Genomic DNA, 13,275 nt, shown 5'->3' with positions numbered 1-13,275 from the left:
TTTTGACTCGACTCGAGATCGACTCGAAAAGAAACGAGTTGAGTTTGAACACTTTATGTAGCTCGATTGAGAAACGAGCTGACCTTGAGCGAATGTTGGCTCGCTCGATTTTAGCTCGATAGCTCGACAAAATATCATTATGTTAAATGATCTTGCCATATATTAAATGAAAATAAGATAATTTATCACCATATATGTTGTCCATAATTTTTCTCCATTTTATTTACCAACGAACATGGAAACTTAATTAAGTGCAAAGAAGATTTAGGCCTAATTATGGCATGTGGTCGACTAGGTGTTAAATATCATATATTTTTGGCAAAGGTTCCCATCATATTCACCTTAATTTTTTGGGTTTTCATCCATAGATTTATAATTTTTACCATCACATTTAGCAAGAAACTAGCTCGAGATCGACTCGAGATCGTTACAAGCTGAGCACGGGTCATGTTCTACAGCTCGATCATGAGCTTCACTTAGTTTGAGCTCGCTCGAATTTTCATATGAGTTGAGCTGAGCCAACTCCAACTCGCTCGATCTCGACTCGTTTGCAGCCCTAGTCCTACTAGGAGGAGGACTCCTCCTTGGCGCGCCCTCTAGGGCCGGCCGGCCTCCCCCTTGCTCCTTTATATACGAGGGGCGGGGGCACCGTAGGACACACAAGTTGATCTACGGATCGTTCCTTAGCCGTGTGCGGTGCCTCCCTCCACCATATTCCACCTCGGTCATATCATCGCGGAGTTTAGGCGAAGCCCTGCGCCAGTAGAACATCATCATCATCACCATGCCGTCGTGCTGACGGAACTCATCCCCGACGCTTTGCTGGATCGGAGCCCGGGGAACGTCATCGAGCTGAACGTGTGCTGAACTCGGAGGTGCCGTACGTTCGGTGCTTGGATCGGTCGGATCGTGAAGACGTACGACTACATCAACCGTGTTGTCATAACGCTTCCGCTTATGGTCTACGAGGGTACGTGGACAACACTCTCCCCTCTCGTTGCTATGTCATCACCATGATCTTGCGTGTGCGTAGGAAAATTTTGAAATTACTACGTTCCCCAACAGTGGATTCCGAGCCTGGTTTTATGCGTATATGTCATATGCACGAGTAGAACACAAGTGAGTTGTGGGCGATACAAGTTATACTGCTTACCAGCATGTCATACTTTGGTTCGGCGGTATTGTGAGATGAAGCGGCCCGAACCGACATTACGCGTATGCTTACGCGAGACTGGTTTCACTGTTACGAGCACTCCTGCTTAAAGGTGGCTGGCGGGTGTCTGTCTCTCTCACTTTAGCTGAATCGAGTGTGGCTACGCCCGGTCCTTGCGAAGGTTAAAACAGCACTAACTTGACGAACTATCATTGTGGTTTTGATGCGTAGGTAAGAACGGTTCTTGCTAAGCCCGTAGCAGCCACGTAAAACTTGCAACAACAAAGTAGAGGACGTCTAACTTGTTTTTGCAGGGCATGTTGTGATGTGATATGGTCAAGACGTGATGCTATATTTTATTGTATGAGATGATCATGTTTTGTAACCGAAGTTATCGGCAACTGGCAGGAGCCATATGGTTGTCGCTTTATTGTATGAAATGCAAATGCCCTGTAATTGCTTTACTTTATCACTAAGCGGTAGCGATAGTCGTAGAAGCAATAGATGGCGTAACGACAACGATGCTACGATGGAGATCAAGGTGTCGCGCCGGTGACGATGGTGATCACGACGGTGCTTCGAAGATGGAGATCACAAGCACAAGATGATGATGGCCATATCATATCACTTATATTGATTGCATGTGATGTTTATCCTTTATGCATCTTATCTTGCTTTGATTGACGGTAGCATTTTAAGATGATCTCTCACTAAAATTATCAAGAAGTGTTCTCCCTGAGTATGCACCATTGACAAAGTCCGTCGTGCCCAGACACCACGTGATGATCGGGTGTGATAAGCTCTACGTCCATCTACAACGGGTGCAAGCCAGTTTTGCACACGCAGAATACTCAGGTTAAACTTGACGAGCCTAGCATATGCAGATATGGCCTCGGAACACGAAGACCGAAAGGTCGAGCATGAATCATATAGTAGATATGATCAACATAGTGATGTTCACCATTGAAAACTACTCCATCTCACGTGATGATCGGTTATGGTTTAGTTGATTTGGATCACGTAATCACTTAGATGACTGGAGAGATGTCTGTCTAAGTGGGAGTTCTTAAGTAATATGATTAATTGAACTTAAATTTATCATGAACTTAGTACCTGATAGTATTTTGCTTGTCTATGTTTGTTGTAGATAGATGGCTCGTGCTGTTGTTCCGTTGAATTTTAATGCATTCCTTGAGAAAGCAAAGTTGAAAGATGATGGTAGCAATTACATGGACTGGGTCCGTAACTTGAGGATTATCTTCATTGTTGCACAGAAGAATTACGTCCTGGAAGCACCACTGGGTGCCAGGCCTGCTGCTAATGCAACTGACGATGTTAAGAACGTCTGGCAGAGCAAAGCTGATGACTACTCGATAGTTCAATGTGCGATGCTTTATGGCTTAATTAGAACCGGGTATTCAACGACGTTTTGAACGTCATGGAGCATATGAGATGTTCCAGGAGTTGAAGTTAATATTTCAAGCAAATGCCCGGATTGAGAGATATGAAGTCTCCAATAAGTTCTACAGCTGCAAGATGGAGGAGAATAGTTCTGTCAGTGAGCATATACTCAAAATGTCTGGGTATAATAATCACTTGATTCAACTGGGAGTTAATCTTCCGGATGATAGCGTCATTGACAGAATTCTCCAATCACTGCCACCAAGCTACAAGAGCTTCGTGATGAACTATAATATGCAAGGGATGAACAAGACAATTCCCGAGCTCTTCGCAATGCTAAAAGCTGCAGAGGTAGAAATCAAGAAGGAGCATCAAGTGTTGATGGTCAATAAGACCACTAGTTTCAAGAAAAAGGGCAAAGGGAAGAAGAAGGGGAACTTCAAGAAGAACGGCAAACAAGTTGCTGCTCAAGAGAAGAAACCCAAGTCTGGACCTAAGCCTGAGACTGAGTGCTTCTACTGCAAGCAGACTGGACACTGGAAGCGGAACTGCCCCAAGTATTTGGCGGATAAGAAGGATGGCAAGGTGAACAAAGGTATATGTGATATACATGTTATTGATGTGTACCTTACTAGAGCTTGCAGTAGCACCTGGGTATTTGATACTGGTTCTGTTGCTAATATTTGCAACTCGAAACAAGGACTACAGAATAAGCGAGCACTGGCCAAGGACGAGGTGACGATATGCGTGGGAAACGGTTCCAAAGTCTATGTGATCGCGGTCGGCACGCTACCTCTACATCTACCTTCGGGATTAGTTTTAGACCTGAATAATTGTTATTTGGTGCCAGCGTTGAGCATGAACATTATATCTGGATCTTGTTTGATGCGAGACGGTTATTCATTTAAATCAGAAAATAATGGTTGTTCTATTTATATGAGTAATATCTTTTATGGTCATGCACCCTTGAAGAGTGGTCTATTTTTATTGAATCTCGATAGTAGTGATACACATATTCATAATGTCGAAGCCAAAAGATGCAGTGTTGATAATGATAGTGCAACTTATTTGTGGCACTGCCATTTAGGTCATATCGGTGTAAAGCGCATGAACAAACTCCATACTGATGGACTTTTGGAATCACTTGATTATGAATCACTTGGTACTTGCGAACCGTGCCTCATGGGCAAGATCACTAAAACACCGTTCTCCGGTACTATGGAGAGAGCAACAGATTTGTTGGAAATCATACATATAGATGTATGTGGTCCGATGAATGTTGAAGCTCGTGACGGATATCGTTATTTTCTCACCTTCACAGATGATTTGAGCAGATATGGGTATATCTACTTAATGAAACACAAGTCTGAAACATTTGAAAAGTTCAAAGAATTTCAGAGTGAAGTGGAAAATCATCATAACAAGAAAATAAAGTTTCTACGATCTGATCGTGGAGGAGAATATTTGAGTTACGAGTTTGGTTTACATTTGAAACAATGCGGAATAGTTTCGCAACTCACGGCACTCGGAACACCACAACGAAATGGTGTGTCCGAACGTCGTAATCGTACTTTACTAGATATGGTGCGATCTATGATGTCTCTTACTGATTTACCGCTATCGTTCTGGGGTTATGCTTTAGAGACGGGAGCATTCACGTTGAATAGGGCACCATCAAAATCCGTTGAGACGACGCCTTATGAACTGTGGTTTGGCAAGAAACCAAAGTTGTCGTTTCTTAAAGTTTCGGGCTGCGATGCTTATGTGAAGAAACTACAACCAGATAAGCTCGAACCTAAATCGGAGAAATGTGTCTTCATAGGATACCCAAAAGAGACTGTTGGGTACACCTTCTATCACAGATCCGAAGGCAAGACATTCGTTGCTAAGAATGGATCCTTTCTAGAGAAAGAGTTTCTCTCGAAAGAAGTGAGTGGGAGGAAAGTAGAACTTGATGAGGTAACTATACTTGCTCCCTTATTGGAAAGTAGTTCATCACAAGAACCGGTTCCTGTGACAACTACACCAATTAGTGAGGAAGCTAATGATATTAATCATGAAACTTCGGATCAAGTTTCTACTTAACCTCGTAGGTCTACCAGAGTAAGATCCACACCAGAGTGGTATGGTAATCCTATTCTGGAAGTCATGTTACTTGACCATGATGAACCTACAAACTATGAGGAAGCGATGATGAGCCCAGATTCCGCAAAATGGCTAGAGGCCATGAAATCTGAGATGGGATCCATGTATGAGAACAAAGTATGGACTTTGATTGACTTGCCCGATGATCGGCATGCCATTGAGAATAAATGGATCTTTAAGAAGAAGACTGACGCTGATGGTAATGTAACTGTCTATAAAGCTCGACTTGTTGCGAAAGGTTTTCGACAAGTTCAAGGGGTTGACTACGATGAGACTTTCTCAGCCGTAGCGATGCTTAAGTCTGTCCGAATCATGTTAGCTATTGCTGCATTTCATGATTATGAAATTTGGCAAATGGATGTCAAAACTGCATTCTTGAATGGATTTCTGGAAGAAGAGTTGTATATGATGCAGCCAGAAGGTTTTGTTGATCCAAAAGGTGCTAACAAAGTGTGCAAGCTCCAGCGATCCATTTATGGACTGGTGCAAGCATCTCGGAGTTGGAATAAACGCTTTGATAGTGTGATCAAAGCATATGGTTTTATACAGACTTTTGGAGAAGCCTGTATTTACAAGAAAGTGAGTGGGAGCTCTGTAGCATTTCTGATATTATATGTAGATGACATATTATTAATTGGAAATGATATAGAATTTCTGGATAGCATAAAGGGATACTTGAATAAAAGTTTTTCAATGAAAGACCTCTGTGAAGCTGCTTACATATTGGGCATCAAGATTTATAGAGATAGATCAAGACGCTTAATAGGACTTTCACAAAGCACATACCTTGATAAAATTTTGAAAAAGTTCAAAATGGATCAGGCAAAGAAAGGGTTCTTACCCGTGCTTCAAGGTGTAAAGTTGTGTCAAACTCAATGCACGACCACAACAGAAGATAGAGATAAAATGAAAAATGTTCCCTATGCTCCAGCCATAGGCTCTATCATGTATGCAATGCTGTGTACCAGACCTGATGTATGCTTAGCAATAAGCTTGGCAGGAACGTACCAAAGTAATCCAGGAGTGGATCACTGGACAACGGTCAAGAACATTCTGAAATACCTGAAAAGGACTAAGGATATGTTTCTCGAATATGGAGGTGACAAAGAGCTAGTCGTAAATGGTTACGTCGATGCAAGCTTTGACACTGATCCGGACGATTCTAAATTGCAAACCGGATACGTGTTTTTATTAAACGGTGGAGCTGTAAGTTGGTGCAGTTCTAAACAAAGCGTCATGGCGGGATCTACATGTGAAGCGGAGTACATAGCTGCTTCGGAAGCAGCAAATGAAGGAGTCTGGATGAAGGAGTTCATTTCCGATCTAGGTTTCATAACTAGTGCATCGGGACTAATGAAGATCTTCTGTGACAATACTGGTGCAATTGCATTGGCAAAGGAATCCAGATTTCACAAGAGGACCAAGCACATCAAGAGACGCTTCAATTCCATCCGGGACCAAGTCCAAGTGGGAGACATAGAGATTTGCAAAATACATACGGATCTGAATGTCGCAGACCCGTTGACTAAGCCTCTCTCACGAGCAAAACATGATCAGCACCAAGACTCCATGGGTGTTAGAATCATTACTATGTAATCTAGATTATTGACTCTAGTGCAAGTGGGAGACTGAAGGAAATATGCCCTAGAGGCAATAATAAAGTTATTATTCATTTCCTCATATCATGATAAATGTTTATTATTCATGCTAGAATTGTATTAACCGGAAACATAATACATGTGTGAATACATAGACAAACACAACGTCACTAGTATGCCTCTACTTAACTAGCTTATTAATCAAAGATGGTTATGTTTCCTAACCATAGACATGTGTTGTCATTTGATTAATAGGATCACATCATTAGGAGAATGATGTGATTGACATGACCCATTCCGTTAGCCTAGCACTTGATCGTTTAGTATATTGCTATTGCTTTCTTCATGACTTATACATGTTCCTGTAACTATGAGATTATGCAACTCCCGTTTACCAGAGGAACACTTTGGGTGCTACCAAATGTCACAACGTAACTGCGTGATTATAAAGGAGTACTACAGGTGTCTCGAAAGGTACATGTTGGGTTGGCGTATTTCGAGATTAGGTTTTGTCACTCCGATTGTCGGAGAGGTATCTCTGGGCCCTCTTGGTAATGCACATCACTATAAGCCTTGCAAGCAATGTAGCTAATGAGTTAGTTACGGAATGATGCATTATGTAACGAGTAAAGAGACTTGCTGGTAACGAGATTGAACTAGGTATTGGATACCGATGATCGAATCTCGAGCAAGTAACATACCGATGACAAAGGGAACAACGTATGTTGTTATGCGGTTTGACCGATAAAGATCTTCGTAGAATAAGTAGGAACCAATATGGGAATCCAGGTTACACTATTGGTTATTGACTGAGAATAGTTCTAGGTCATGTCTACATAGTTCTCGAACCCGTAGGGTCCGCACGCTTAGGCTCCGTTCGGTTTGTGGGCAGAGAAAACGAAGGAATAAATAACTACACAGGAATAGACTTGATTGTACAGAGCAAACCTAGGGAGCCTTTTGGCCTGTTCGGTTTGTAGGAATATAGGACCTAGAGCACGATGCAGGGAAGGCCGTTCACAGTGTTGACTAGATTTCTTTATTGTCTTGAGAAGTGATGACCACTCGTGAACCCCATGCAGCTAGATTGTTTATTCAGCTGGACAGCCCTAGAGCCAGAGGTTAGCCTTGGGCCTCCCGAGAACATGAGGTTCTGGTGGATTTTAGTTTTCCCGTGAAAAGTACAGGTTGGCATGTCTTTCCGATGGAACGGGCGACTGAGAATCCTCCAAAACGAACACACTGTTGGTTGAAATTCCTGCGGAAACCAAACCTGCAAAAGTTCCTCCGAAAATCCTGTATACCGAACGGAGCCTTAACGTTACGATGACAGATTTTATTATGAGTTTATAAGTTTTGATGTACCGAAGTTTGTTCGGAGTCCCGGATGTGACCGCGGACATGACGAGGAGTCTCAAAATGGTCGAGACATAAAGATTGATATATTGGACGACTATATTCGGACACCTAAAGTGTTCCGGACGTTTTCGGAGAAAACTGGAGTGCCGGAGGGTTACCGGAACCCCCCCGGGAGAAGTAGTGGGCCCTATGGGCCTTAGTGTAGAGAGAGAGGGGCAGCCATCATGGGCCGCACGCCCCCTCCCCCTCTGGTCCGAATTGGACTAGGAGGGGGGGGGCAGCGCCCCCCTCTTTCCCTCTCCCTCCCCCCTTCCTTTCCCCCTCCTAGTAGGAGTAGGAAAGAGGGAGTCCTACTCCTACTAGGAGGAGGACTCCTCCTCCTTGGCGCGCCCTCTACGGCCGGCCGGCCTCCCCGTTGCTCCTTTATATACGGGGGCGGGGGGCACCCTAGGACACACAAGTTGATCTACGGATCGTTCCTTAGCCGTGTGCGGTGCCCCCCTCCACCATATTCCACCTCGGTCATATCGTCGCGGAGTTTAGGCGAAGCCCTGCGCCGGTAGAACATCATCATCGTCACCATGCCGTCGTGCTGACGGAACTCATCCCCGACGCTTTGCTGGATCGGAGCCCGGGGAACGTCAACGAGCTGAACATGTGCTGAACTTGGAGGTGCCGTACGTTCGGTGCTTGGATCGGTCGGATCGTGAAGACGTACGACTACATCAACCGCGTTGTCATAACGCTTCCGCTTATGGTCTACGAGGGTATGTGGACAACACTCTCCCCTCTCGTTGCTATGTCATCACCATGATCTTGCGTGTGCATAGGAAAATTTTGAAATTACTACGTTCCCCAACAACGAGGCCAAGGACCTGGAGCCGACCCGGACGATATTCCATGGCATCGTTCCCGGCCTCTCCTACTCTCCCATTCGCCGGGTCCGGCTCGACGTCCTGTTCGGCGACAACAACCATTTCCGGCGTGAGCCGATATGGTTCAAGGTGGTGGACCTGTCCAGCGCGTACCACACATTGCTGGGCCAACCCGCGCTCACCAAATTCATGGCGGTCCCCCACTACACTTATCTGAAAATGAAGATGCCGGGTCCGAAGGGCCTCATCACCGTCACTGGCGACTACCGCAAGTCCCTGTAGTGCGCCCGAGACGGTGCCAAGCTGGCCGAGTCACTGGTCATCGCCGAGGAGCGGCGCCAGCTCGACTGGATCGTCGCCATGGCGGGCGAGACCTTGGACGCGTCGATCCCGACTGAGGAGCCGGCCGACGAGGCCGCCTTCAAGCCCTCCAAGGAGACCAAGAAAGTGAAGCTGGACCCGGAAGACCCAAGTTGCAGCAAGTACGTTGTCGTAGGCACCCGCCTCGACAGCAAATAGGAAGGCGAGCTCGTCGACTTCCTCCGTGAGAATCAAGATATCTTTGCATGGACCCCCAAGGACATGCCGGGTATCCCGAGGAAGTACGCCGAGCACAAAATCCATGTCCGCAAGGACGCCAAACCTGTCTGTCAACCCCTGCGACGTTTCTCCGAAGAGAAGATAAGAACCATCGGTGAAGAGGCCGCCAAGCTTTCGGCGGCCGACTTCATCATGGAAGTGTTTCACCCCGAGTGACTGGCCAACCCAGTCCTCGTCCTGAATAAGAACAAGACCTGGCGCATGTGTATCGACTACACCACCCTCAACAAGGCTTGTCCCAAGGATCCGTTCGCCCTCCCGCGGATCGACCAAGTCATCGACTCAACCGCTGGGTGTGAGATCCTGTCCTTCCTGGACGCTTACTCCGGCTACCACCAGATCAAGCTGGACCCGGCCGACGCCTTGAAGACGTCCTTCATCATGCCCTTTGGGGCGTATTGCCACATTACCATGTTGTTCAGCTGGAAGAACACCGGCGCCACGTTCCAACGTTGCATGCAGAAATGCCTCCTGCCGCAACTCGACTGCAATATCCACTTCTACGTGGACGACATCATGGTGAAGACCAAGCAGCACCTCACGCTCCTCGATGACCTAAAGGAAACATTCACCAACCTCCGCTTCCTCATCTCGGAGCACGACATTGAGGCGAACCCAGATAAGATCAAGGCCATCGAGTGCATGCGCAAGCCGGCTCGGCTACGCGATGTCTAGAAATTCACCGGCTGCTTGGCCTCGGTCCGCCGGTTTCTCAGCTGGCTGGGCGAGAGGGCGCTACCCCTGTACCAGTTGATGAAGAAGATGATGCCGTTTGAATGGAACGATCAGGCAGACGAGGCCTTTCGAGACCTCAAGCGCATGCTCTCCACCGCCCCAGTCCTAGCCGCGCCGGCCGACAAGGAGCCGCTGTTGCTCTACATAGCCGCGACCTCATGGTCGGTCAGCCCGGTCTACTACATGAGTGAGGTGCTCTCCAACTCCAAGCAGAACTACCCACACTACCAGAAGATGTGTTATGGAGTATACTTCACCGCCAAGAAGCTAAAGCAGTACTTCCAAGAGCATGTCATCACCATGGTCAGCACAGCCCCTCTCGGCGAGATCATCGGGTGCCGGGATGCCTATGGCCGGGTCACCAAGTGTGCGCTCGAGCTAGCCGGCCACACCATCGTCTACGAGCCCCGCACCACGATCAAGTCTCAGGCCCTGGCCGACTTCCTTGTCGACTGGACCAGGATCCAGTACCTGCCGCCACCTCCCGACTCGATGCACAGGCGCATGCATTTCGACGGTTCCAAGATGCGACTCGGCCTAGGGGCCGGCATTGTGTTGTCGTCCCCAAAGGGCGACCGACTCCGTTATGCACTCCAGATCCACTATGCTGCCTCCAACAACGTCGCCAAGTACGAAGCCCTTGTGCACGGCCTCCGGCTTGCTAAGGAACTCGGCATCCGGCGCGTCCTGTGCTACGGCGACTCGGATCTGGTGGCACAGTAGTGTTCCAGCGAGTGGGACGCTCGCGACTCCAACATGGCAAGCTACCGCTTCCTCGTCCAGAAGCTGTCCGGCTCCTTCGAGGGCTGCGAGTTCCTCCATGTTCCGCACGGGGAGAATGAAGCGGCTGACACGCTCACCAAGATCGCCTCGTCCCGGCAGTCCATCCCGTCTGGCGTCTCCCTCGAGCACCTACACAAGCCGTCTCCGGACTCTGAGTCCATCCACGTTCCAGATGACCCGACCGCATCTCAACCCAGCCTGGGGACTGCTGAACCCGGCCCGGGGGCTGCTGAACCCGGCCCGGGGGCTGCTCAGCTCGACCCGGCCACCATCACCCTCGACTCGGCCGTCGTCATCCCTGACCTGGGGGCTGCACAACCTGGCTCGGGGGCTGCCGACCCGGAACCCACCCTGGTGGCCATCTTCGCCGCGGTGACACTCCATCTTGGGCCCTGCCAATCCCAGAATTCCTGGAAAATGGGGTCCTCCCCATGGATGAGACCGAGGCCTGGCAGGTGTAGTGCCGGGCATCCACCTACATCATCATCAACAACAAGCTCGTCTGTTGGATATCGGGTTCCGGCAAAACCCTTAAGGTTTCAACTCTGGTGTGCGCACGAAGATCTACTCCCTACCGATCCATGCCCCAAAGCCTCGTCGCGAATCTAAGCTACACAATGAACAACACGGGGGACACAAGTTTTATACTAGTTCGGGCCACCGTTGTGGTGTAATACCCTACTCTAGTGTGTGGTGTGGTGGATTGCCTCTGGGGATGATGGTGAACAGTATAGAGGAAGAACAGCCTCGCGAGGGGTGTTCTTGTGGTGGTGTGCTTGGAGAGGAATGGCTCCGTCTCTGTTGGCAATCGGTGAGATTCAGATCCCTTCTACTGTGGTGGCTATCCTATTTATAGGGGCCCTGGTCCTCTTCTCAAATATTGAGTGGGAACGGAGCCAACAACGACCATTTTGAAGGGGCATAGCTAGTACAAGTTGGTCTTCAACTGCCAAAGGCACTGGTGATGACGCCGTCTTGGGCTCCACGGTGAGCTCCATCCTGCCGCTCTGCTGGTCTAGGTCTCGTTGCACCAATAGGGAAACCTTTGCTTGATGCCTCGGAACTCCATGCCGCGCTTGCCTCCTTTGCACCAAAGAGGAAACGAGGACACTTCACTGCCTGGCGCCCGCCTAGCACCCGCCTGGTCTCAATCGTCATGGCTTGCGTCACGAGCACCTCGCAAGGTACCCCTTGCCTTGATCTCTCCACCTCCTCGCGAGCCTGCCTGGTGAGGTCGCCCCTGAGGAAGCATTGCATCATCCGCCCCCCGAGGTTTGGCCCCTCACGAGGGTCTTGAACTTGGGGTGGTGAAGACGGGCCGTACTGGGCCACTACTTGAGCCATGCCGCAAGCCGCAGGTAGGCAAGTCTGGGGACCCCCGTTCCCAGAACGCCGACAGTAGCCCCCGGGCCCAAGGCGCGCTCAGACTTGGCTTAGCGGCGAAGGCAAAGGGCAAGTGCGAAGCTCCGCGGGCCCCAACAGCCTGCGGCCTTGGGCGCCGCGTGGCGGTTGATTGGACATGGGCGTCTCCGCTTCCCCAGGCTACCTCGGCAACTGCCCGATTTGACGTGTCCCTGCTGCATGCAAAAAGAGTCATGATTACGTGTGATCATGGAGGCCGACGGTTGGCCTGCCTTGGGCTATAAATGTGGAGGGGTGTAGCCCCCCCGCTACACGTCTCCCTTCCCCCGCCTGCTTCTTCTTCCTCCTTGCTCCAGTTGCTTGCCGTGTCCCATGGCGCCCATGAAGAGGTTCTCGGCCGCGGAAAAATGGAAGGATCGCCAGGAAGGGCTTGGCTCCCCTCCACCCAAACGCGGCCGAGGTCGTCCCCGCAAGCACCCCGCGACACCTGCAGCATCTCCCGCGGTCGCGACGGTGGTCCTTCGCATGGTGATGGCCGCCCGGTTGGCGGGGGAAGACGCGCTGTGGCCGCGCGGCCTCCCTGGCCATGCTTTCACTCGGCAGAGGTGCTGCCGGAGTTTGTCGTGTGGTCGGCAGATCCGGCCAGCAACTGGCTCCAGCTCCCCCGCTTCTTTGTTGGCGAACTGCCGACCAATGCCCCTAGTGGGCTCTGGCTCCAGGCGGACGACTGTTGCAGCAGGGCCTCCTGGGTCGCGGTGGAGATCTCCATCGTCGGGAACGTGGCCCTGGCCCGCGGATGGTAGAAGTTTGCCCGCGCGCACGGCCTGGGCAGGCGGTGCACCCTCCACTTCAAGTTCGATGGCGACGCGACCCTCTACGTGAGGGTGTTCAGAGAAGACAGCCGCCATGTTGGGTGCTGCCCTGAAGACGATAACGACGATGGGGTGCTTGGCCTTGGCGACGACTGTGACGAGGGCGAAGGCGAGCTCGGTCCTGGCGGTGTTCTCAGCTCGCCAAGCTTCAGCGGCTCCTCCTATGGTGACATCTCCTCTAGCGGTGGCCGCGATCAGCCACCATGCCACCGCGCCCGCTTCGAGGGTGGTAGCGGGTCGTCCCGCCATCGCGCCTCGGTGAAGCGCGAGGAGGAGTCTGATTGAGCTCGGGAGGGCGGTGCAGATCCCTCCTCGCGAGCCGTCGCGGGGCACGTGTCAGGGAAGCTGATCCACGAACACCTATGGGACCGGCGGACCGAGCCCCTTTCGGT

This window comes from Triticum dicoccoides, chromosome 1B, assembly GCF_002162155.2.
Source record: "Triticum dicoccoides isolate Atlit2015 ecotype Zavitan chromosome 1B, WEW_v2.0, whole genome shotgun sequence".
NCBI classification, from domain to species: Eukaryota; Viridiplantae; Streptophyta; class Magnoliopsida; order Poales; family Poaceae; genus Triticum; species Triticum dicoccoides.
This window is presented reverse-complemented; position numbering follows the sequence as displayed.